Consider the following 26,991-nt stretch of genomic DNA (forward strand, 5'->3'; position numbering starts at 1 on the left):
TTAAGTCTTTGAAGAAAGAAATGAAGAGGATACCAGAAAATGGAAGGATCTCCCTTGCTCTTGGATTCGGAGGATCAACATAGTAAAAACGGCAATTCTACAAAAGGCAATTTATAGATTCAATGCAATCCCCATCAAGGTCCCATCAAAATTCTTCACAGATCTTGAGAGGATAATAGTCAACTTTATATGGAAAAACAAATAACCAAGGATAGCCAAAACAATTTTATACAATAAAGGAACTTCTGGAGGCATTACCATCCCTGACTTCAAACTCTATTAGAGAGCTACAGTATTGGAAACACAGAAAACAGAGAAGTCGACTAATGGAATTGAATAGAAGATCCGGATTTTAACCCACAAACCTATGAACACCTCATTTTCAATAAAGGAGCTAAAAGTATACAACGGAAAAAACAGAGCATCTTCAACAAATGGTGCTGGCACAACTGGATGTCAAACTATAGAAGAATAAAAATAGAGCCATATCTATGACCACGCACAAAACTCAAGTCCAAATGGATCAAAGACCTCAATATCAATCTGAACACACCTTACCTGATAGAAGAGAAAGTGGGAAGTACCCTACAACATTTGGGCACTGGAGATCGCTTCCTATGTATAACCCCAGCAGCACAGACATTAAGGGCAACATTGAATAAATGGGACCTCCTGAAACTGAGAAGCTTCTGTAAAGCAAAGGACACTGTCACTAAGACAAAAAGACAACCTACTGACTGGGAGAAGATCTTCACCAACCCTGCAACAGACAAAGGTCTGATCTCCAAAATATATAAAGAACTCAAGAAACTACACTTTAAAATGCTAATTAACCCAATTTAAAAATGGGGCACTAAAAAAAAATAAAAAATAAAATAAATAAATAAATAAATAAAATAAAATAAAAATGGCGCACTGAGCTGAACAGAGAATTCTCAACAGAAGAAGTTCAAATGGCCAAAAGACACTTAAGGTCATGCTCAACCTCCTTAGCAATCAGGGAAATGCAAATGAAGACAACTTATGATACCATCTTACACCTGTCAGAATGGCTAAAATCAGAAACACCAATGATAGCCTTTGCTGGAGAGGTTGTGGAGGAAGGGTTACCCACATCCATTGCTGGTGGGAATGCAAACTTGTGCAACCACTTTGGGAATCAGTGTGGCAGTTTCTCAGGAAATTCGGGATCAACCTACCCCAGGATCCAGCAATACCACTCTTGGGAATATACCCAAGAGATGCCCTATCATATTACAAAAGCATTTGTTCAACTATTTTCATAGCAGCATTATTTGTAATAGCCAGAACCTGGAAACAACCTAGATGTCCTTCAATGGAAGAACGGATGAAGAAAGTGTAGAATATATACATATTAGAGTACTACTCAGCGGCAAAAATCAATGACATCTTGAAATCTTGAATTTTGCATGCAAATGGATGGAAATAGAAAACACTATCCTGAGTGAGGTAACCTAAACCCAAAAAGATGAACTTGGGATGTACTCACTCATAATTGGTTTCTAGCCATAAATAAAGAACATTGAGTATAGAATTTGTGATCCTAAAGAAGCTAAATAAGAAGGTGAACCAAAAGAGAAACGTGTAGTTATCCTCCTGGATATGAGAAGTAGACATGATTGCCAGGCAAAAAATTGGGATCTTGGGGGTGGGTTGGAATGGGGGTAAGGAGAGATGGGGAGAGAAAAGTGAGAAGGGGAAGATGGGGGGAACTTGGGGAAATGGGATGGCTGGGATAAATGAAGGGTGGATATGGGAGCAGGGAAGTATATATCTTAATTAAGGGGGCCATCTTAGGGTTGGCAGGAGACTTGAACCTAGAAGGGCTACCAGGTGCCCAGGGCGATGTCCCCAGTTAGTTCCTTGGGCAGCTGAGGATAGGGAACCTGAAATGGCCCTATCCTATAGCCATACTGATGAATATCTTGCATATCACCATAGAACCTTCATCTGGCAATGGATGGCGATAGAGACAGAGACCCACATTGGAGCACCGGAATAAGCTCCCAAGGTCCCAATGAGGAGCAGAAGGAGGGAGAACATGAACAAGGAAGTCAGGACCGTGACTGAGACAGGGGGTTGATCTATTGGGAGCTCACCAACGCCAGCTGGAATGCGACTGAAAAAGCATGGGATAAAACTGGACTCTCTGAACATGGAGGACAATGAGGGCTGATGAGAAGCCAAGGACAATGGCACTGGGTTTTGATCTTACTTCATGTTCCGGCTTTGTGGGAGCCTAGCCAGTTTGGATGCTCACCTTTCTAGACCTGGATGGAGGGGGGAAGACCTTGGACTTTCCACAGGACTGGGAACCCTGACTGCTCTTTGGACTGGAGAGGGAGGGGGAGAGGAGTGAGGGTAGGGGGAGAGGAGTGGGAGGAGGGGGAGGGAAATGGGAGGCTGGGAGGAGGCGGAATTTTTTTTTCAATAAAAAAATAAAAATGAAAGAAACTGAAAGACAATCCAGTAAATGGAAGAAAACATATTCAGAATATCAGATAACAGATTGATATCTAGAATACTATAACCCAATAATAAAATAATTCATTTAAAAAGTAGGCATAACACCTGCAGAGCTGGGATGTGTCATAATGTTCTTGATACACAATCACAAAGACCTAAGGTTACAATTCCCTGAGTACCCACATTAAAATACCTATCAGAAGCCATGCAGCTGTCATCCTGGTCTTGGAGAGGTAGAGATAATAGAATCAATTCCTAAGTCCTTATGTTCTTGTTCTCCAAGTCACATGGCAGTAGCTTCAAGGGCATCAAAACTCTTAGGGATTTGTTGGCCAATATATGTTTGTTTTTGTAATTCAGTGGTGATGTTTTGAAGATATGAACTGACATTTGCTGTAGTTTGGGTAGGTTGGATAAGGTTAAAGTGGGGTCTTCTTTATTTCAAAGAATGCATCCATCTGAATCTGTACTTGGAAAAAGAGGGTATTTGTTTATTTCATCTATGTATGTGTCTGAGTGTATTGCACATGTGTGTTCTAGTGCATGTATAGGGAGGCCAGTGGAGGGCTCCAGGGGCCCTGACACTCTGTGCTTATTTCTTTGAGGCAAGGTCTCCTCTTGACCCTGAGGCTTGAGTTTTCTTCACAAGACTGGAATAAATAAAAATCCAGGGATCCTCCTGTCATTGTCTTAAAAAATAATATCAAATATATAAATTTAGTTGAACAATGAAGCAGAACCTTATCCTGTATAGCTGTGACCTTGGTACACAGGATGTCTGCCTTCACACTATGTGTATTGCACTGAAAACCCTTCTTACTCAGCCTCACTTAGAATTAAAGTTATCTATCCATAACTTTCTTCTTCATACTTCTGTGTTTTCAAATACTTTGGTCAAGGAGTGTTTTTAGTGATTAATAATAGTTATAATTTAAGCAAATAGTTAATAGTTATCATAATCCTATTAAGTCCTTCACATATAACAAACATCCACAGTGAACTATTTAATTGTAATAGAACACAGTTCCATAGTGGTGAAGTATTTATTATCATGAAGCTAATATTGTTTCAGCCACTAAGTGTGTACAGATGCAATCTAACTTCATCTATTTAAATCTAACTTTTCTATTTATTTTGTTTTCACCAATGATTTTGAAATCTGTGGTCTGTCTCCTGTTTTCATAGCTGGATTTTTGAGAGATAAACTTTCATTTATATTATTACATCAGAGAATAAGTTAAAGGACATACCACATTGTAGCTACTCAGGTGACTATTAAAATTGAATTAAGGAAGAAAGGAAGGAAAACAGAAAATAAGGAAGTAGTTTCAATAAGTATTTTCTTGATAAAACATGTATCTCTTGGCATTCTGCATGTTGCTAGTCTTTTGACTTTTTGCTATATTTTCTCATTCTTCTCTTTCTCTCTTTTTCCAAAAACAAACATTCAAAAGCACAAAAGATAAAATAAAGTTGAGTTGATCATGTACTACAGTGGTTATAATGTATAATGTCATAGCCATCATATTTGTTAACATACTCTGTGCTTTTGACAGATACAAAATACTAATGAATGTCTTATAATGTGGTCCTATTAGTAAACAATGTATAAATATATACCAAAGATTATTAAAAATAAACAGAATATTACTCAAATAGCAAAGAAATTTGATAAGTTAAGACTTCATCTTCTAACTTCAATCAATATGTTTTAAAGTGATGTTATATTCAATTCTTTCACAAGAACTTTGTTTTAATGCAAAATCTACATTTCATAATAATGATAACATATGAAACAAATGCATGAAATTATGTCATGAAGTAGACACTCAACGTGATTAATTCATTCTATTTCTAGATGTTTCCTTTCTTGTGAACAAAGCCTTCATAGAAAACATTGATTTTTAAAGAAGATGCATCTGTAGTATGAGAGAGCAGAACCATACTAAACTGAAAAGAATAGAAACCCAAGTCTCCATTTCTACTACACTTAAAGCTGTGATTTACACCTGTTTTATTATCATGGAATTTCTGCCTCGAAGTCCATCAAATACAGTAAGAAAAGATTTCATATTGGTAGCAAAACCAAGCCCAAGTATAAAGAAGATTTTAGTCCATAAAGCATTCAACAAAGCTGTGACTATTTAATTAACAGGTTTTTTTTAAAAAACTAAAATAGTCCACTTGGGATGAATGACAAACTATTCTAACTCACAACTTTTCTAATTATAACCCGCACTCGGTTGCCAGCATATTATTTCAATATCTAACTATACTTCCTGCTAGAAATGAAACTGGGACTTGTTCATGATGATTTCGAAGCTCAAAATCCTTGAGCAACTTTTGAAGATCTATAAATTTTGAATAAATAATTATGTGTGTGGATAATAAATCAAAGTTTTGTATTGCCTTACAGTGGAATATCAATGATGTAAGACCCAAAGACAAGCTTTGTGTTCCAAAGCCTTTACCTTTTTTAATATGTGGGCTCTTAAAAAAGCTGAAGATATTCTCCACTTCAGTACTTTACTGTGGCGGATTCAGTTTGGAAAAAAATGGCAAAAAAGAGCCAAGTTGATAAGCCAAAGAATGTATAATGGAAAACTATAAAAACAGAATTAGATAGAGCAAATGTTCACTCGCTCTCCTCACCTAACTCTAAAATGTTAAGTCCTTAACTAAAAAAATCATTAATGGAATTGCTCTAGGAAATCAGAGCTTGAAGCCCATGAGAGTTCAAGAAATCAGACAGTAAACATGGAGTTGGATTATAAGGACCTGACTTTTGAAACAAACAAACAAGCAAACAGAAAAGACAAGAAACAAGGTCCTTAAGGACACTATATAGCTCAAGAAAGGCATGTCACTGAGAAAAAATTCAGATACTCAGAAAAAAACAAGTCCTCATAATAATGGAATATATATGCCTTGTATATTCATAATGTGTTTTTTGTAATGTGTCTGGCAAAGCAGAAGATATGGAAGGTCCTCCATTTGAACATATACAAATGGTGAAAATTGACAAGTTTCTGTTCAAATTTTACACATACTTCCAAATTGGATTTATTCCCAAATGATAGAATCCTTAATATTGTTTAAAATATATCTGTTCAACATTCATGAGAAAATTTTTCAACACAATTTTATTTTCTTTGCAATTAAGCTATTTATTTTGATATTCTTTATGGATATCTAGCTCAGGGCACACCAAAATTAAGGTAGTTCATTAGCTTGCATAACAACATAAACTGACTGAAAATTTTGTGGTTGTTGTCAGGAATAAGAACCTTTCTGAAGATAATGAATATTTATTATGTGTACAACAAACTCATGAAACAATGGTTTCACTGAGTTTAAAGGAAGATCCACAGAGGAACCCTTAAAGAGACTACATCTGCTTCCCAGTGACTCATTTGACTCAGTTCCTGTGGAAATGAGTGTTAAGAAAATCTGATAAGTACAATATAGCTAGAATACAGATTTTAATTTTAATTTTAACTTTTTTTAAAATTTAATTTTTCTTTTAATTTTTTCTGCTGCAGAGACATAGAGAATATTTTTGTGGCTATATGTGTATCATGAAAGAGTCAAAACCCCTGAGAAGTTTTGTGCTCTTGAGTGCTGTGGACAGACAACCAGGAGTACTGTGTGTGTGTCTGTAAGGAAAAAAAAAAAAATATATATATATATATATATATATATATATATATATATATATGATGGCTGAACAAGATGCTTTTCTGACTTTTTTTTGTCTCTCATTAGAATTCTTATAATTCTACCTAATGTTCAAGGGTGGTGTTTCCAAGGAAGCAGTGACCAGTATCTATCCCTTTTGCTTGTATTGGCTATCTGGAATCCATTCTCTTTGGAGGTATACCTTGGTCAGTCTGGACATAGCAGCAAGGGTCTTGGTCCTGCATAAAAGCAATGTGCTAGAGTTTGCTGACTTCCCATGGATAGCCTTATCCTCCCTGGGGAGTGGATGGGTGTGGGGTAGGAGGGAGAGTGAAGTAATCAGGAGAAGGGAAAGAAGTATTAACTGGTATTGTCATGTAAAATAAGAAAAGATAGTTTTTTAAAAAATAAAAATATTTTAAATAAATAACTAAAAATAATAATACACTTATTATTTTAGTATAGTGGCAGTGATTCTCAACCTGCCTAATGCTGATTCTTTAATACAGTTTTTCATAATGTAGTATTCATTTCTATTTCTGAAACTTTCTGGGAGTTCACTATTTGGGGCCATACCAAATGTATGATAACTCTTTGCACACATAATAAACTGGAGTAAATTCAACAAAGTAAACACATAGTGATTTTTTGTTAGAGAATAATATAAATCTGGGATGAAATAGGAAATGGGAGTTTAGTCTTGAGTGCTTCTTTTATTCTGGGGAGCTTTAGATATCACAGAACCTTGAGTTTCTCATTTTATCAAATAAGAATAATGTTACTTGAGCTCATGTGATAACAGGGATAAAATTGTGCTTATGTTCCTGTACAAAGAAGGTTGCATCAGAATTAGGAATCAATGCAGTAATGTAGTATTAGAAATTTCCAAGTTAAATTGAACATTATACTTTGTGCACCAGTTACCCCAAGGGAGTCTTTTTTTTTTTAATTTTTTTTATTGAAAAAAAAAATTTCCCACTTCCTCCTCGCCTCCCATTTCCCTCCCCCTCCTCCCGCCCCTCTCCCCTTCCCCCACTCCTCTTCTCCTCCCTCTCCAGTCCCAAGAGCAGTCAGGGTTCCCTGCCCTGTGGAAAGTCCAAGGTCCACACCCCTCCATCCAGGACTAGGAAGGTGAACATCCAAACTGTCTAGGCTCCCACAAAGCCAGAACATGAAGTAGGATCAAAATCCCGTGCCATTCTCCTTGGCCTCTCGTCAGCTCTCATTGTCCGCCATGTTCAGAGAGTCCGGTTTTATCCCATGCTTTTTCAGTTGCAGTCCAGCTGGCCTTGGTGAGCTCCCAATAGATCAGCCCCACTGTCTCACTGGGTGGGTGCACGCCTCATGGTCCTGACTTCCTTGTTCATGTTCTCCCTCCTTCTGCTCCTCATAAGAACCTTGGGAGCTCAGTCCGGTGCTCCAGTGTGGGTCTCTGTCTCTATCTCCACCCATCGATAGATGAAGGTTCTATGGTGATATGCAAGATATTTATCAGTATGGCTATAGGATAGGTTCATTTCAGGTTCCCTATCCTCAGGTGCCCAAGGAACTAACTGGGGACATTGCCCTGGGCACCTGGTAGCCATTCCAAGTTCAAGTCTCTTGCCAACCCTTAGGTGGCTCCCTTAACTAAGATATGAGTTTCCCTGCTCCCGTATCCAACCTTCCTTTATCCCCAATCATCCCCATTTCCCCAGTTCCCCTCATCCTCTCATTCACACTTTTCTCTCCCCATCTCCCCTCATCCCCATCCCACCCCACCCCCAAGATTAAAATTTTTTGCCCGGCAATCTTGTCTATTTCCCATAGCTGGGAGGATAACTATATGTTTTTCCTTGGGTTCATCTTCTACTTTAGCTTCTTTAGGATCACAAATTATAGACTCAGTGGCCCCTATCCATGGCTAGAAACCAATTATGAGTGAGTACATCCCATGATCTTCTTTTTGGGTCTGGGTTACCTCACTCAGGATAGTATTTTCTATTTCCATCCATTTGCATGCAAAATTCGAGAAGTCATTTTTTTTACCACTGAGTAGTACTCTAATGTGTATATATTCCACACTTTCTTCATCCATTCTTCCATTGAAGGACATCTAGGTTGCTTCCAGGTTCTGGCTATTACATATAATGCTGCTATGAACATAGTTGAACAAATGCTTTTGTCATATGATAGGGAATCTCTTATATTCCCAAGAGTGGTATTGCTGGGTCCTGGGGTAGGTTGATCCAAATTTTTCTGAGAAACCACCACACTGATTTCCAAAGTGGTTGCACAAGTTTGCATTCCCACCAGCAATGGATGAGGGTACCCCTTTCTCCACAACCTCTCCAGCAAAGGCTATCCTTGGTGTTTTTGATTTTAGCCATTCTGACAGGTGTAAGATGATATCTCAAAGTTGTTTTGATTTGCATTTCTCTGATCGCTAAGGAGGTTGAGCATGACCTTAAGTGTCTTTTGGCCATTTGAACTTCTTCTGTTGAGAATTCTCTGTTCAGTTCAGTGCCCATTTTTTAATTGGGTTAATTATCATTTTAAAGTCTAGTTTCATGAGTTCTTTATATATTTTGGAAATCAGACCTTTGTCTGTTGTGGGGTTGGTGAAGATCTTCTCCCAGTCAGTAGGCTGCCTTTTTGTCTTAATGACAGTGTCCTTTGCTTTACAGAAGCTTCTCAGTTTCAGGAGGTCCCATTTATTCAGTGTTGCCCTTAGTGTCTGTGCTGCTGGGGTTATACATAGGAAGTGATCTCCTGTGCCCATATGTTGTAGGGTACTTCCCATTTTCTCTTCTGTCAGGTTCAATGTGTTCAGATTGATATTGAGGTCTTTGATCCATTTGGACTTGGGTTTTGTTCATGGTGATAGATATGGGTCTATTTTCATTCTTCTACAGGTTGACATCCAATTTTGCCAGCACCATTTGTTGAAGATGCTCACTTTTTTCCATTATATACTTTAAGCTCCTTTATCGAAAATCAGTTGTTCATAGGTTTGTGGGTTAAAATCCGTGTCTTCTATACGATTCTATTGGTCAATTTCTCTGTTTTTATGCCAGTACCACGCTGTTTTCATTACTGTAGCTCTGTAATAGGATTTGAAGTCAGGGATGGTAATGCCTCCAGAAGTTCCTTTATTGTATAAGATTTTTTTGGTTATCCTGGGTTTTTTGTTTTTCCATATAAAGTTGATTATTGTCCTCTCAAGATCTGTGAAGAATTTTGATGGGACCTTGATGGGGATTGCATTGAATGTATAAATTGCCTTTGGTAGAATTGCCATTTTTACTATGTTGATCCTCCCAATCCAAGAGCAAGGGAGACCCTTCTCTTTTCTGGTATCCTCTTCAGTTTCTTTCTTTAATGCCTTAAAGTTCTTGTCAAATAGATCTTTCACTTCCTTGGTCAGAGTTACCCCAAGATATTTTATGCTGTTTGTGACTATCGTGAAAGGTGATGATTCACTTATTTCCCTCTCTGCTTCCATATCCTTTGTGTATAAGAGGGCGACTGATTTTTTAGAGTTGATTTTGTATCCTGCCACATTACTAAAGGTATTTATCAGCTGTAGGAGTTCTTTGGTGGAGTTTTTGGGGACGCTTATGTACACTATCATATCATCTGCAAATAATGCAAGCTTAACTTCTTCCTTTCCAATTTGAATCCCCTTTATCCCTTTATGTTGTCTTATTGCTATTGCTAAAACTTCAAGAACTATATTGAAGGGGTATGGAGAGAGTGGACAGCCTTGTCGTGTTCCTGATTTTAGTGGGATGACTTTAAGTTTCTCTCCATTTGATTTGATATTAGCTGTTGGCTTGCTATAGATAGCTTTAATTATATTTAGGTATGACCCTTGTATCCCTAATCTCTCCAAGACTTTTATCATAAAGGGATGTTGAATTTTGTCAAATGCTTTTTCAGCATCTAATGAAACGATCATATGGTTTTTTTCTTTCAGTTTATTTATATGATGGATTATATTGATAGATTTGCGTATGTTAAACCAGCCCTGCATCTCTGGGATGAAGCCTACTTGATCATAATGGATAATTTTTCTAATGTGTTCTTGGATTCGGTTTGCCAGTATTTTGTTGAGGATTTTTGCGACGACGATGTTCATGAGTGAGATTGGCCTGTAATTCTCTTTCTGGTTGAGTCTTTGTGTGGTTTTGGTATCAGAGTTACTGTAGCTTCATAAAAGGAACTTGGCAATGACTCTTCTGTTTCTATATTGTGAAATACGTTAAGGAGTATAGGTATTAGGTCTTCTTGGAAGTTCTGGTAGAATTTCTCATTGAAACCATCTGGTCCTGGACTTTTTTTGGAAGGGAGGTTTTTGATAACAACTTCTAATTCTTTGCGACTGACAGGTCTATTTAGGTTGTTCTCCTGGTCCTGGTTTAACTTTGGTATATGGTATTTATCTAAAAAATGTCCATTTCTTTTACATTTTCCAGTTTTGTGGCATACAGCCTTTTGTAGTAAGATCTAATGATTCTCTGAATTTCCTTGTGTCTTTAGTTATGTCCCCCTTTTCATTTCTGATCTTATTAATTTGCAAATTCTCTCTCCGCCGTTTGATTAGTTTGGATAGGGGTTTATCAATTTTGTTGATTTTCTCCAGGAACCAGCTTTTTGTTTCATTGATTCTTTCAATTGTTTTCTGTTTCTATTTTGTTTATTTCAGCCCTTAGTTTGATTATTTCCAGTCTTCTACTCCTTCTAGGTGAGTCTGCTTCTTTTTTTTTTTTCTAGAGCTTTCAGGTGGGCTGTTAAGTCTCCAATGTGTGCTTTCTCTCTTTTCTTTAAGTGAGCACTTAGTGCTATGAACTTTCCTCTCAGGACTGCTTTCATAGTGTCCCATAGGTTTGAGTATGTTGTTTCTTTATTTTCATTGACTTCAAGGAAGACTTTAATTTCTTTCTTTATTTCTTCCTTAATCCAGGTATGGTTCAGTAGTTGACTGTTCAGTTTCCATGAGTTTGTAGGCTTTCTGGGGGTAGCATTGTTGGTGAATTCTAGCTTTAATCCATGGTGATCTGATAAGATACAGGTGGTTATTAATATTTTTTTGTAACTGTGAATGTTTGCTTTGTTACCGAGTATGTGGTCGATTTTCGAGAAGGTTCCATGAGCTGCAGAGAAGAAGGTAAATTCTTTCCTATTTGGGTGGAATATTCTCTAGATGTCTGTTAAGTCCATTTGATTCATTACCTCCATTAATTCTCTTATTTCTCTGTTAGGTTTCTGTCTAATTGACCTGTCCATTGGTGAGAGAGGAGTATTAAAGTCTCCTACTATTAATGTGTGCGGTTTGATGGCAGCCTTGAGTTTTAGCAATGATTCTTTTACGTACGTGGGTACTTTTATATTAGGGGCATAGGTATTCAGGATTGAGACTTCATCCTGATGAATTGTTCCTGTTATGAGTAGAAAATGTCCCTCTCCATCTCTTCTGATTGATTTAAGTTTGAAGTCAACTTTGTTAGAAATTAGTATGGCCACACCTGCTTGTTTCTTAGGTCCATTTGCTTGATAAGCCTTATCCCAGCCCTTTACTCTGAGTAGGTGCCTGTCTTTGTGGTTGAGGTGTGTTTCTTGTAAGCAGCAGAATGTTGGATCCTGTTTTCGTATCCAATCTCTTAGTCTGTGCCTTTTTATAGGTGAGTTGAGTCCATTGACATTAAGTGATATTAATGACCAGTGGTTGTTAACTCCGGTCACTTTTTTAGTAGTAGATTTTGTGTGTTTCCCTTCTTTGAGTTGCACTGGTGAAGGGTCTCTAGATGTCTGAGTTAATGCGGTCATTGTTGGACTCCTTGGTTAGTGATTTTCCTTCTATTACTTTCTGTAAGGCTGGATTTGTGGCTACGTATTGTTTAAATTGTTTTTATCCTGGAAAATTTTGTTTTCTCCATTTATAGTGAACGAAAGTTTGGCTGGGTATAGTAGTCTGGGCTTGCATTCATGGTCTCTTAGTTTCTGCAGTACATCTATCCAGGACCTTCTGGCTTTCATGGTTTCCATAGAGAAGTCAGGTGTAAGTCTGATAGGTTTACCTTTATAAGTAACTTGGCCTTTTTCCTTTGCATCTCTTAATATTCTTTCTTTATTCTGTATGTTTTGTGTTTTGATTATTATATGGCAAGTGGATTTTTTTTTTTATCCAGCCTATTCGGTGTTCTGTATGCTTATTGAACCTTCATAGGTATATCTTTCTTTAGGTTGGGAAAGTTTTCTTCTATAATTTTATTAAATATATTTTCTGGACCATTGAGCTGCGCTTCTTCTCCTTCTTCTATTCCTTTTATTCTTAGGTTTGGTCTTTTTATTGTGTCCCATATTTCCTGAATGTTTTGTGATGAGAATTTGTTGGCCTTGCTGTTCTCTTTGATCAGCGTGTTTATTTTCTCGATGGTATCTTCAGAATCTGAGATTCTTTCTTCTATCTCTTGTATTCTGTTGGTTATGCTTGATTCTGTAGTCTCTATTTGTTTACCTAGATTTTCCCTGTCCAGCCAGCCTTCTGTTTGTGTTTTCTTCTTTGCCTCCAATTCAGTTTTCAATACTTGAACTGTTTCCATTATCTGTTTGATTGTTTTTCCTTCGTTTCCTAGGGTATCATTCACTGATTTACTCAATTCTTCAAACTATCTGTTATACTTCTCATCCATTTCTATAAGGGCATTTTTTACACGCTGTTTAAGGGCGTCAATCACTTTCATAAAGTCAATTTTTTCTACTTCTTCATGATTAAGGTGTTCATGTCCTCCTGTTGTGAGGTCGCTGGGTTCTGGTGGTTTCATATTGTTTTTCAGATTGTTGGGTGAATTTTTGCATTGGCGCCTGCCTATCTCTTCCTCCGAATGCTCCCCTATGGATCTTCTTTTACCAGATCAGGTCTCCTTGCCTACTGATGTACCTTCCCAGTGATGGCACTTCCAAGTGATGGCTCTCCTGGTGCTCCAGTGATGTTCTCTCCTGGTACCAATATCAGATCTCCGTGCCCAATGATGGCTCTCCTGGTGCCAAGATTAGCTCTCCCACTGATGGCTCTCCTGATATTGTGATCAGATCTCCATGCATGTTGGGTAGTTCGTAAACAAAGCGCCTACCTTGCTTGGTGCTAGCAGGCCAGTGAAACAAAGAATTCTAGTCTGCCTACTTGCCCTGAGGATTCGCCCCCAGAGCCCAGACAGACTGAGCTGGATGGTGTTATGTGCCCAAAGAGGAAAGAGGGCAGAAGGAAGAAGGGTTCTGGATGCAAGCTGGGTGGGATAGGAAGAGAGAGGAAGTATGCTGGGAGTAGAGTCCCTGCAGGAAGCCCAGAAAGTATAGGGTGGGGAATGAGGGACTTCAGAGTTCCCTGTCCGGGGCTGCTGCCGCGGGTCACAAACTCACCCCACTGATGGCTCTCCTGGTGCCGAGATCAGACCTCCATGCAGGTTGGGTAGTTCACAAACAAAGTACCTACCCTTGCTTGGTGCAGTCAGGCCAGTGAATCAAAGGAAATCTCGCCTGTCTACTTGCCCTGAGGATTCGCCCCCAGCGCTCAGACAGACTGAGGTGGATGGTGTTATGTGCCCAAGGAGGAAAGAGGGCAGAAGGAAGAAGGGTTCTGGATGCAAGCTGGGTGGGATAGCTAAGGGAGTCTTTACAGGTTAGAAAATGAGAAAGTTAAAGTCATTATGTCCCTTGATTCTATACATCACTTTTCCTCAAAATGTAACACAGAGTACCTGGCTCATGAAAGACATTTCATAATACTAAAATTAATAAGTTCAAAACAGCACAAATAGGAATAATAAGTTTATTGAAGATTAGCATATTCGGAACCAGATTCTGTCTCAATATACCTTTCATAGCCTAACAGAATTCTCAAAAGCAGGGAGTTAGGCGATTTGCCTTGATGTTAATTGATAATGAGCATCATGACAAGATTTGTTGGAAGAGGGGCTGGAGAGATGGTTCAGCGGCATTGCCTGCTCTTGCAAAGGTCCTGAGTTCAATTCCCAGCAACAACATGGTGACTCACAACCATCTGTAATGAGGTCTGGTGCCCTCTTTTGTCCTTCAGACAGAATATTGTATAATAAATAAATAAATAAATGTTAAAAAAGATTTGTTGGAGGAAAGTCTTTCTACTGTAAACATTAGGAGAGATCTCATCTCTTCAATCACTGCTTCGAGATACTGTCAACTGGGTTTCAGCATTTGAAGAGAATCTAATTTCCTTTGCTGTGCCAGTTGATAAGTATATTTAATAAGGTGGAAAGAACATAAGAAATTTAAGTTGCAAGGAAACTGAATGATTTATTTTCTGTTTTGGGGAGAAAAGATTTATGTTCATTCTATATCATCTGTGTTAGTAATTCATTACTACATAATGGATTACTCTAAAATTTAAGAAAATTAAAACAGGCTCATTTATTATGTTTAGCAACTTACGGTGAAAGATCTGAAGGAATTTAACTGAGTAGTTCTGGTAGAGGTTTTCTCACTAAGTAGCAGTCAAAATCAAACTGGGGCAACAGTCACCTCAGACTCAACCAGGTCTAGAGAATTCACATCCAAGTTCACATGTGTGGTCATTTGCAGGCTTCATTTTTTCACTGATTTTGTCCAGAGATTTTGCTACATTTTTGTATAGGTATACAAAGATATTCATACCATGGAAGTCTACTTGATCCAGAGAGAGCCATACTATTTCACCATTACTGCAATGGAACTTTCCTTCACTGTGAACCACACATGTGTCTAACAACCAGGTGGGGACCATTGTATATCATTTTGGACGATGACTGCCACTCACACAACTTACAAGAAGTATGCAAGAGTTAATCAGTAACAAAACCATAAAGAAATAATTGTAAAGCTCTTGGTTGGAGGACCTAATCAAAAGAAGTACTCCATTTTTCCACCTTATTTTATTTATTTTACCCTTGAGTAAAATATATTTCTTCTCTCTACTTGTGAATTCTTTATAACTGTATTGCTTAAACTAGTCAGCCTGTTCAATTTTTTACTCATATTCACAGAGTACATATTGTAGTGAAGAAGACAAGAGACAATTTCTTCACAAGTGTTCACATTTCAAGTTAAGTCTTTCTCTGGAATTATGCTAATCCCTGGACTGTATAAAATTGTTTTCCTAAGAAATGCAGACAAAGAAAGGAAAACAAAATCATCTCATGGAAATTATAAGTGATTTCTAGGGGAGACTATTCTAGTTTATCTTTTCCTAGAGTAAAAGAGACTACTTATACCTGTCTTGTACCTGCCATTATGATGGTTCAGAAAATAGCTCCCTAAATCCAGGGATAACTTTTCCAGTCAGCACTTGGAATTTGAACTTTAGGAAGGTAATCTGTAAATCTGAGAAATGTAGACTTTACTTTTTCTGAAAGCTCTACAAGTACACACCAAATATTCTTCATTTTATATTTATGAAGGAAGTATAGGGCTATAATATCTTCTTGAGCTGAGTCTGTCTGAATATAATATTGAATGTATGTGGAGAGATGAATCTCACTTTTTTTCTCATTACCTGCTGCTGCTTTCTAAATTCTGAGGAGCAACTTTCTGGTTTCTGTCCCTGTCTCTTGAGTTGAGCATCACTACAGATTAAGCATAGATGGTGAGACTATTGCTGCTAGTTAGCTCTTTATTTCTGTAACAAAATGTGAGATAAAAATGATTAAGTGGCAGACTCCTTTGGGCTCTTAGTATTTTAGTGTATCTTTACTTGACTGTACTTGACTCTTCTGATTCTAGGCATATGTATGGTGAGGCAGGACACCATTGTTGGTAACCTTTGTGTAAAGAAAAGACTGAAAAAGGAGCCTGAAATAAGACATAGCATCAAAGAGCATGCTTCTTTCTATTGATTGATTTTCTCCAATAATGCCCATCCCACAATTCCCAATGCTGCTTCATAATGCCATCAATTATGAATTTGCAAATCATTTGATACACTAAAGAATACAAAACTCTCACAGTTCAATTATATCCAAATAATCCCACTTTTGAACATTGAATTGAGGATTAGGCTTTTAACACATGAGCCTTGTAATTGATCAATTCATACCTAAACTATAAATTCATGTCTCTATAGCATATAAGGCAGTATAGATGCATGAATCAATGTACTCTCTGATAAGAATTTCTCATAAATATCTCTATATAATAGAGTTTGCTTACTTAATAAACTTTATATTATTCTAAAAGCTAATAACTGTCTAAATGCATTTATAAAATACAATGAAAACTACTCGAACTATTCTGAAAGAAATATCACAGAGACCACATCTATGAGTCAAAAATAAAGTGTGAAGAAAAGTTGCTACAGATGGGCAACAATTTTGCATCTAACTTTTTTTTTTATCAGCTTGCCAGTGTGTTAAGGGAAACAAATCTCAATTCAGTATCCAAAACAAAATTACTAACACTAGAGAGTGACAACCAGGCTTAAACAAAGATCAAAATCAGAGCTCTTGATGAAGAGAACACCACTCAATAGTGTTTACATGTTGCAAACAAGAACATACGGCTTCAAACTGTTTCTTAAATTGACTTAATTGTAACTCCTAAGAATGAGTATAAAAGACAATCTAAAGTACATTTCATATTAATGTCATTCCCTATCCCTGTGCACATAGAAACCTTGAATGACCTAGCCTACATTTGAGATTAGTGTGGGGTCATATGATTGTGTTTCCACCAGGCAAAAACCTTCTGAAAGTAGATATAGTTTTCCCCTTATCTCTTTATTCACAATGATTTTAGAAGACCATGATTAAGATGGCCATGCCACATAATAGAAGCCACTTACTTGGTTCAGAAAGATGTTTTCAAACACTACTGCTTAATCTTCATGCAATCCTGACATGAGCAAGAAATAAAATTAATGTGTTTTTCCCTGACTAAAATAATAATTATGATCAATGTTGGGTCTACAATTTCACTCACCTTGTTTGATCTGTGGCATATAACTCAGAAAGTCTATAATAGGTATACTCAATTATTTGTAGACATTTTTCAACATCTCTTGTCAGCTAGGGTTAATAATCTTGAAGATGAGCATGATGTTGTTAATATGCCAATATTAGCTAATACTTTTTACAACTTACTATGTCTGTCACATTCTAAATGCTTATAGTACACATATAATGTTTTACATATAATACACAATTAATACAAGATTAATTCACAATTAATCTTGAAACTACATTAATTCACTTAGGTATACTTGTCTAAAGTTCAAATAAGGAAACACTGGAGGCAGTCATTCAGTAAAATGTATAACTAAAGTAAGATTCAATGATACACTGGACACACAAGACCTGAAGATCGCTCTGTGGGATCCAGATATCTGACAAGGGGAAACCTATCATGAAAGGACTTGTAGTTTCCTCTTTCCCACATACCAGAACCACACAAAACATATAGGTTACAGAGACCAACAGCTTCTACTTGACCCTCCTCCATATACCACCAAGTAGAGTTTGTTAGAGTCACAGGCATCTGGGAACTTGACCTTTCAACTCAATACAGGTGGGCAAGGAACTCATTACATAAAGTAATAGTGCCCCTCTAAGAGACATAATTTATTGTGGGAAGCAATCAGTGCAGAAATTCTGAACTGATCAGAGTGGTAAGATTGAGCAACTATTGACTACTGAACCCTCAGTGGGCATCTTTAAAAACTTCCCCTCAAGGTTCAGAGGACACTGTGTAAAAAAGAGTAGAAAAAATGGAAAAAGTGCCATGGGAAGGAGAGTTAGTGCTGAATATAAGCAAGTTATATTGTGTTGATATACCAGGATGTCAAAGAGTAAACACTTAAAATTTTAAACTAGATTTATAGATTCTAATTGCCAATATGTTGTTCCTAACCTAGGTATTAAACTAGATTTCATGTAAAGATTGATACTCTCATCTCAGAAGAGCTATCAAATTTTATCTTATTTATTTATTTATTTGTTTGTTTGTTTGTTTTTCAAGACAGGGTTTCTCTGTGGCTTTGGAGCCTGTCCTGGAACTAGCTCTTGTAGACCAGGCTGGTCTCGAACTCACAGAGATCTGCCTGCCTCTGCCTCCCGAGTGCTGGGATTAAAGGTGTGCACCACCACCGCCTGGCAGCTATCATATTTTAAACATTACCAGTTACCTAAATGTCTCAGGATTTCAAATTACATAACATAGTAATGTAATAATAGTGATTATATGATAGCATCCTATTGGGACAACTTATGAGAAAACTGAATCATCTAACTGATACTGGTCTCCAAATCAAAAGAATTACCCTATATGGTGCAGAAATTTTCTTTTAAAATGAGTTTTCAATACAACACAACTCTATGATCCCTTATCGTATTGGTGTGGCAATTTGCATAACACATATAAAGTACAAATTAATTTATTTAATTTTAAATGCATGCTGGTTATTTGAAGTTTATGGTCAGCAAGTTGGGTAAAGTTAATGAAACATAGTAACTATTTCATCAGAATAGAAAACAAATTTCACAAGTAATCTATTATAAACTAATGTGATTCAATCACTGATCATATGTTACATCCCAGAAGAAAATCAGTAAACACAGTAGGGCTCTGTGCTTGGTTTTCTTTACTATAATTAATCATTTGGAAAGAAATTTAATCTTTCAATTAACTCAAATAAAAATTCTATGAGCTTATTTATTTTTTTCTAAAATACAAAATAACTAGTGTTCTGTTTTTAAATGAAATTCTCTGCCTACCTCAAATATGCTCTATAAGAATCATAGGACTGTAAAATACAAAACAAGGTTCAACATTATCCAATTCACAGAGAAAAGTGGGGAAAAATTACCTTTTCTCTATTTAGACAAAAGAGAATGCCCTTGCAACCTGTCTTGTGCCACCATCAGGGTTCTGATCCAGTACCCTCCATGCCATCATTCTGTTCCATATGGTTCTCCCAGGGAACATTTGAAAACCAAGCCTGCAAAATGTCCTCAGGTAAGCATCACCATAACTTCATGAATTTGTGTCACAGTAAAACAAGTTAAAGCAGTAGTGGTGTGAAGAGAGTTTGCTGCTGAAACTATGTAATTGAATTCTGAGAGGAAAAGGTCTCCTTCCAACATGGTATTTCTTAACATATGAGACAAGTGAGTTCTAGAATGTCATCCTTGTCACCATAAGTCCTGGTAACAGACATCTCTGATCACTCAGATATTACAGGACTGCCATAAAAAAAGAATAGAAAATGGCATTTGAACCCACCTTACATGTCACTCAGTAGCCTGAAACACTGCTGTATGAAACACTAACTCCATACAATATGGGACCGTTTCCAGTTCTCCTGTTGACCCTATTTTAATAATCAGTGAGTTGAACTGCTGTTGTGACAATCAAAGGCATGTAGGAAATCAGCCTTGAAAAAAAACTAGCAGGGAAGACACACACCCACAAACCCCACAGCACACATAAAAACTACTACTAATAATGAATTTTTCCTGAATAAATGAAAAATCCATTTGTGAGCACTGAAAAATTACAAAAGAAGACAAAGACTATAGAAGTTTAGGGCTTAAAAAGAAACATTTGTCTGACTTTATGCCAATACCAGGTTGTTTTCAGTATTGTTTATTTATTTATTTATTTATTTATTTATTATTTATTTATTTTGGGTTTTCGAGACAGGGTTTCTCTGTGGTTTTGGAGCCTGTCCTGGAACTAGCTCTTGTAGACCAGGCTGGTCTCTAACTCACAGAGATCCACCTGCCTCTGCCTCCCAAGTGCTGGGATTAAAGGCGTGCACCACCACTGCCCGGCTCTGTTTTCAGTATTGTATCTCTGTAGTAGAGTTTGAAATTAGGGACTATGATGTCTCCAGAAGTCCTTTTATTGTACAGGATTGTGTTGACTATCCTGCGTTTTTTGCTTTTCCATATGAAGTTGAGTACCATTCTTTCAAGGTTTGTGAAGAATTTTGCTGGGATTTTGACAGGCATTGTATTGAATCTGTAGGTTGCTTTTGGTAAGATTGACATTTTTACTATATTAATTCTATCTACCCAAGAGCATGGGAGATCTTTCCATGTTCTGGTGTCTTTATCAATTTGTTTCTTCAAAGATGTAAAGTTCTTGTCATACAAGTCTTCCATTTGTTTGGTTAGAGTTACTCCAAGATATTTTATGCTATTTGTGGATATTGTGAATGGTGATGTTTCTCTGATTTCTTTTTCAGCCATGTTATTATCTAAGTACAGGAGAGCTACTGATTTTTTTCTTTTATTTATTTATTTATTTATTCATTTATTTTATTCTTTTTTATTAAAAATTTCTGCCTCCTCCCCGTTTCCCATTTCCCTCCCCCTCCTCCCACACATTGCCCCTCCCCCACTCCCCTCCCCCTATCCCACTCCTCTCCCCCTAGGTACTGAAGAGCAGTCCAAATTCCCTGCCCTGCGGGAAGTCCAAGGTCCTCCCACTTCTATCTAGGTCCAGGAAGGTGAACATCCAAACAGGCTAGGCTTCCACAAAGCCAGTTCATGTATTAGGATAGAAAGCTAGTGCCATCGTCCTTGGCTTCTTATCAGCCTTCATGTTCCACCATGTTCAGAGAGTCTGGTTTCATCCCATGCTTATTCAGTCCCAGTCCAGCTGGCCTTGGTGAACTCCCAATAGATCAGTTCCACTGTCACAGTAGGTGGGTGCACCCCTCGTGGTCCTGACTTCCTTGCTAATGTTCTCCCTCCTTCTGCTCCTCATTTGGACCTTAAGAGCTCATTCCGTTGCTCCAAATTGGGTCTCTGTCTCTATCTTGATCCATCGCCAGACGAAGGTTCTAAGGTGATATGCAAGATATTTATCAGTATAGGATAGGGACATTTCAGGTTCCCTCTCCTCAGTTGCCCAAGGTACTAGCTGGGGACCTTTCCCTGGACACCTGCGAGCCCCTCTAGAGTCAAGTCTCTTGCCACCCCTAAGATGGCTCCCTTAATTAGGATATATATTTCTCTGCTCCCGTATCCACCCTTCCTATATCCCAACCATCCCATTCCCCCAAGCTCCCCCCATCCTCCCCTTCTCACATTTCTCACCCCATTTCCCCTTATCCCCATGCCACCTCACCCGCAAGTTCCCAGTTTTTGCCCGGCAATCTTGTCTACTTCCCCTATCCAGGCGGATCTCATCTGATTTTTTTTTTGAGTTAATCTTGTATCCTGCTATATTACTGAAACTGTTTATGAGCTGTAGAAGTTCCTTGGTAGAAGTTTTGGGGTCGCTTATGTAAACTATCATTTTATCAGCAAATAGTGAGAGTTTGACTTCTTCGTTTTCTGATTTCTGTCTTCTTGATCTCCTTTTGGTGTCTTATTGCTCTAGCTAAGACCTCAAGAACTTTACTGAATAGATATCGATAGAGTGGATAATTTTGTATTGTTTCTGATTTCAGTGGGATTGCTGGGAGTTTCTCTCCATTTAATTTGATGTTGGCTATTGTCTTGCTGTATATTGCCTTTATTATGTTTAGGTATGTTCCTTTTATCTCTGCTCTCTTCAAGACCTTTATCATGAAGAGGTGTTGTATTTTGTCAAAGGCGTTTTCGGCATCTAATGAGATGATCATGTGGGTTTTTTGTTTGTTTGTTTTGTGTGTGTGTGTGTGTGTGTGTGTGTGTGTGTGTGTGATGGAATCCACCATTGAAATTCTGTGATTCCCACATGGCTGAGCACCAGGGAGTACAGAGAGGCTGGGTCTGGTAGATGGAAACAGGTAGCTAACAAGGAAGGTCTGGGTGCTTTCATGCAAACTTGCTAAAGGAAATATTAACCAGATCGTCTGAGGATCATTTGGTTTTTGTTTTTCAGTTTGTTTATATGGTGTATTATGGTGACAGATTTTTTGTATGTTGAAACATCCCTGCATCTCTGGGATAAGCCAACTTGATAATGGTGAATGATGATTCTGATGTGTTCTTGGGTTAGATTTGCCAGTATTTTATTGAGTATTTTTGCATCAAAGTTCATGAGTGAGATTGGTCTGTAATTCTCTTTCTATTAATGTCTTTCTGTACTTTGGCTATCAGGTTAATTGTAACCTCATAAAAATGTTTGGCAATATTCCTTCTGTTTCTATTGTGTGGAATAATTTGAAGAGACAGGAGGACCAGTGGAACCAATTGGACTTGTCTGGAACTAGTGCATAACTCAGAATTTGACATGTAAACACATCATTGCTAAATCATACTGTTTCTTTGTTTCGTCCCCCAAATCTCAGGCTATTAATGTCACAGTATGAAACACAGCTCAACTTTTAAAATCCATCATCTTTTAAGAATCCAAAGTCTCTGTATGACAGGAACTTTAAATCTTTGAAAAAAGAAATTAAAGAAGACACCATAAAGTGGAAAGATCTCCCATGCCCTTGGGTAGGTAAAATTAACATAGTAAAAATGACAATCTAACCAAAAGCAATCTAGAGATTCAATGCAATCCCCATCAAAATCCAGCAAAATTCTTTACAGTCCTCAAAAGAATGGTACTCAACATCATATGGAAAAGCAAAATCCCAGGAGAGCCAAAACAACTATGTACAATAAAAACACTTCTGAAGGTATCACAGTCCCTGACTTCAAACTTTACTACAGAGCTACAATACTGAAAACAGCCTGGTATTGGCTTAGGAACAGAGCGGAGGACCAAAGGAACTTAATTGAAGACCTGGATATTAATCCACAAACCTTCCAACACATGATTATTGACAAAGAAGCAAAAAATATCAAATGGAAAAAAGAAAGCATATTTAACAAATGATATAGGCATAACTTAATATTAACACATAGAAGAATGAAAATAGACCCATATCTATCACCATGCACAAAACTCAAGTAAAAATAGATCATATATCTCAACATAAAACCAGCCACACTTAATCTTATAGAAGAAGAAGTGGGAAATATACTTAAATACATTGGCACAGGAGACCACTTCCTAAATATAACCCCAGTAGCACAGACACTGAGGGAAACAATTAATAAATGGGACCTCTTGACACTGAAAAGCTTCTGTAAAGCAAAGGACACGGTCAACAAGATTAAAAAAAAAAAAAAAACAGCCTACAGAATGGGAATCTTCACTAATCCTATATCAGACAAAGGTTTGATCTCCAAAATACACAAAGAACTCAAGAAAATGGTCATCAAAAGAACAACTAAACAACTAATTCATTAAAATAATGGAGTACAGATCTAAACAGAGAACTCTCAACAGAGGAAACTAAAATGTCTGAAAGACACTTAAGGAAATGTTCAACATCCTTAATCATCAGAGAAATGCAAATAAAAACAACTCTGAGATTCCATCATACACCTGTAAGAATGGTCGTGATCAAAAACACTGATGACAACTGATGCTGTAGAGGTTGTGGGGTAAAGTGAACACTCCTGCATTGCTGGTGGGAATGCAAGCTGTTACAGCCCCTTTGAATGTCAGTGTGGTGAATTCTCAGAAAATTAGAAAACAACCTTCCTCAAGACCCAGCAATACCACTTTTGGGTATATATCCAAAGGATGCTCAATCGTGCCACAAAGAATGTGCTCAACTATGTTCATAGCAGCATTGTTTGTCATAGTCAGAAACTGGAAACAACCTAAATGACCTTCATCCAAAGAATGGATAAGGAAATTGTGATACATTTACACAATGGAGTAATACCCAGCATAAAAAATAAAGACATTTTGAATTTTGCAGGGAAATAGATGTATCTAGAAAATATTATTTTGAGTGAGGTAACCCAGATACAGAAAGAAGATTATAACATGTACTCATTCATAAGTGGCTTTTAAACATAAAGCAAAGAAAACTGGCCCACAAATTATAATCTCCTTTTCAGTCATGACCTTTTCTTCAACTTCTTTAATTATCATTGCTACAAACACACACAGCCCACTAAGTCCATTTTGTGTTGTTCATGTATGTATGTATTTAAGTCTTACATATGTTTGGATTACATATCTGAGGATTTGTCCCTGAGAAGTCTTGTGACCTCCACAACCTCATTGAATTCATTTTGGCATACTAAGTGATGCTGTTGTTACATGACATAGGTCCTGTTTAGGCACATATATCACTTAAAATTTTCTGAGTGCAACTTCCTAGTAATGTCCAGAATGTGCTGGTATTCTGGTACTTATAATCTTTCTGACCCTCTTCCATGATGGTCCCAGAGTTTTAAGTATTGGGCTGTATTATAGATGTATGAATTGGGATTGAGCACCACATGGTTAGTGGGTTTCTTTTTTGCGTTTTTGATCATTGTGTATTTCTAAAATAGTCTCCATATGCTAAAAAAGAAGCTCAACCCTCATCAAACAGTTCTTTTGTTTAGTGAATCTATTACTTCCTATATCTTGGTAGGAACAGAAAACATTTTCATTGCAAAATCAGTTCATTCCTATCCAGAGATGACCAAATTTTTCCAATTAAATAAGTCAGGCAAGTCTGTGAGACACCTTGGTGAAGATACCTACCTCTAAATCCCTTTATAATAGTTACAGCACAGTGACTATTCTGAACACAAATAGGGAACATAAAGAGAGGTCATAGTGATAACATCTGATCCGTAAAATTTGAAATGGTTTAATGTCAATCACAGCATCAGTGCCCAGACATGCAGCAATAGTATACATGCTAAAGGAGATTGGAGGTTCTTTAATATTTCTTCTGCTTGTTTATTCTTCATATCCAACTCTCCAGACTTCTTGGAAGTACACTGAAACCTATCTTTTTCCCCCTCAAACAGTAAGGGTAAATTCTTATTATTTTTGCAACAGAGAGTTCAGACACAAAAGTAAAAATAAATATTTTTATATCTTAAATCCTTCTAAATTTCTCTTCAGCAAACTATAACAAAAGAAAAGGGAGGGAGAGAGAATAAGGCTTGTACATGCATTCCAGTAGGCAGTATTTAGCCAAATGTTGCCTGTAGGTCACATTTAGACATGTGGAATAGGTTTGTTACAATGAAAGCCCCTGTAAAGACCACTGAATGCAAATCCTTACAGCTGAACAACCACATCTCTAGTAAGCAACCCCTTGTACAAGGAGTTCAAAATCCCAACCATAAACTAAAATGTCCTAATATGGCACTCTTGTCTGTATCCAACAAACAAAGCCCATTAATAACTATATGAATACCAGTCTTAATATAATAAAAATATGCATTAGTACCTCATTTGATGCCACTGACATTAAATTATTTTAAGGGAACTTTCAGTATTTTAATTAGTGGTCAATAGAAATATATAAAAGGAAGACAATGAATATAAATCATTCTTTCTATGAAGAATTAATTAAAACAAAGTGGCAGTCACTAGTCTGAGTGTAGATAAAATTAACATTACTATTTAAAGTATGGTAATTTAAATTAAAATAAGACAATATAATGATGTACTCTTAGAGTCTTTTGTTTTGGAAGTGGGTTAAAATGTAATGTTTATATATAAGTTCTAACTTAAAGAAAAATACATAGCCAGAGAGATATCCTAGTAGTTAAGAGCACTAACTGCTCTTCCAGAGGACCTGGGTTAAATTTCTAGCACCCATGTGACAGCTCACAACTGTATATGACCTCAAGTTGCAGATGTCTGATGCCCCTTCAGGCCTCCTTAGGCATTGGGTAATGAGGTAGGAATGTAGACAAAACCCTGATATACAAAAAAGAAGAAGAAAACAAACATCAATTTATAAAAGATAAGACAGCTTTGCCTTACCAAGTACTATTGTTCTCTTTATTATTTTGATTTTGTGCATTTTGTTGGTTGGTTGGTTGGCTAGCTTTCTTTTCCTTGATAGTTGAGATAGAAACTTCTTTGTTCTCTAGCTCTGACTGGTCTAATATTTACTGTGTTGTGCAGGCTGACTACAAAGTCATAGTAATCCTCTTGCCTCAACCTCCCAAGTGCTAAGATGATTAGCAAGTGCCATCATGACTGTGTTGTGATAATATATTATAACAATTTCATGTCCAGTTATTTAATGCTGAATCTTTGCAATCAATATTATGTATAATAAAGATAAATTAAAAATCTCAAAATTTTACAATACCAGTTTTTCCTTTTCTTCACATCAAAATTATAAGATAAAAATGTTCCAGCCTTGCAGATTACTATCTGATTCACTCATATCATTTATAATGTTCTCTAAATTTATCTCCCATTCTTCCTAATTAACCCTCCTTTTTCTAACTCCCTCGATCAGATAATGTGTATTTTATTATTCCCATCTCTAATGCACATAAACAACAGTGTAGTATGATAACCCTAATGGTACATTAGTAATACAAATATCTTGGTGATGGGGGATTCCCTTTTATATGCTGAAAATATGTGCTGCTTTTCTTTGTTGATAAATAAAGATGCTTTGAAAGCCTACAGCAGGACAGAATATAGATAGGTGGGAAAGTCAAATTGAATAAAGGGAGAAAGAAGATAGAGTTTGGGGAGATATCAACAGTCACTAGAGAAGCACAATATGAGGTAACAAGCCACCAGCCTCTTGGTAAAATATAGACTCATAAAAATAGGTTGTTTTAATTGTAAGAGATAGTTAATAATAAGCCTGAGATAATAGGCCAAACAATTTGTAATTAATATTAAGTCTCAGAGAGGTTATTTTAAAAGCAGTTGTGGAACCAGGAAGGACAAAGAGCCTTGAGTTACACATTGACATAACCAGTAGCTCAGTCATTGGAATTAAGACCTGCTTGCTTGGTACTGGAAAAGTAGCCAATTACTAAGTCTTAGAAAAGTCATTGATATTGGAAGAGAACCTAC

This window comes from Chionomys nivalis, chromosome 1 (assembly GCF_950005125.1).
Source record: "Chionomys nivalis chromosome 1, mChiNiv1.1, whole genome shotgun sequence".
Classification (NCBI taxonomy): domain Eukaryota; kingdom Metazoa; phylum Chordata; class Mammalia; order Rodentia; family Cricetidae; genus Chionomys; species Chionomys nivalis.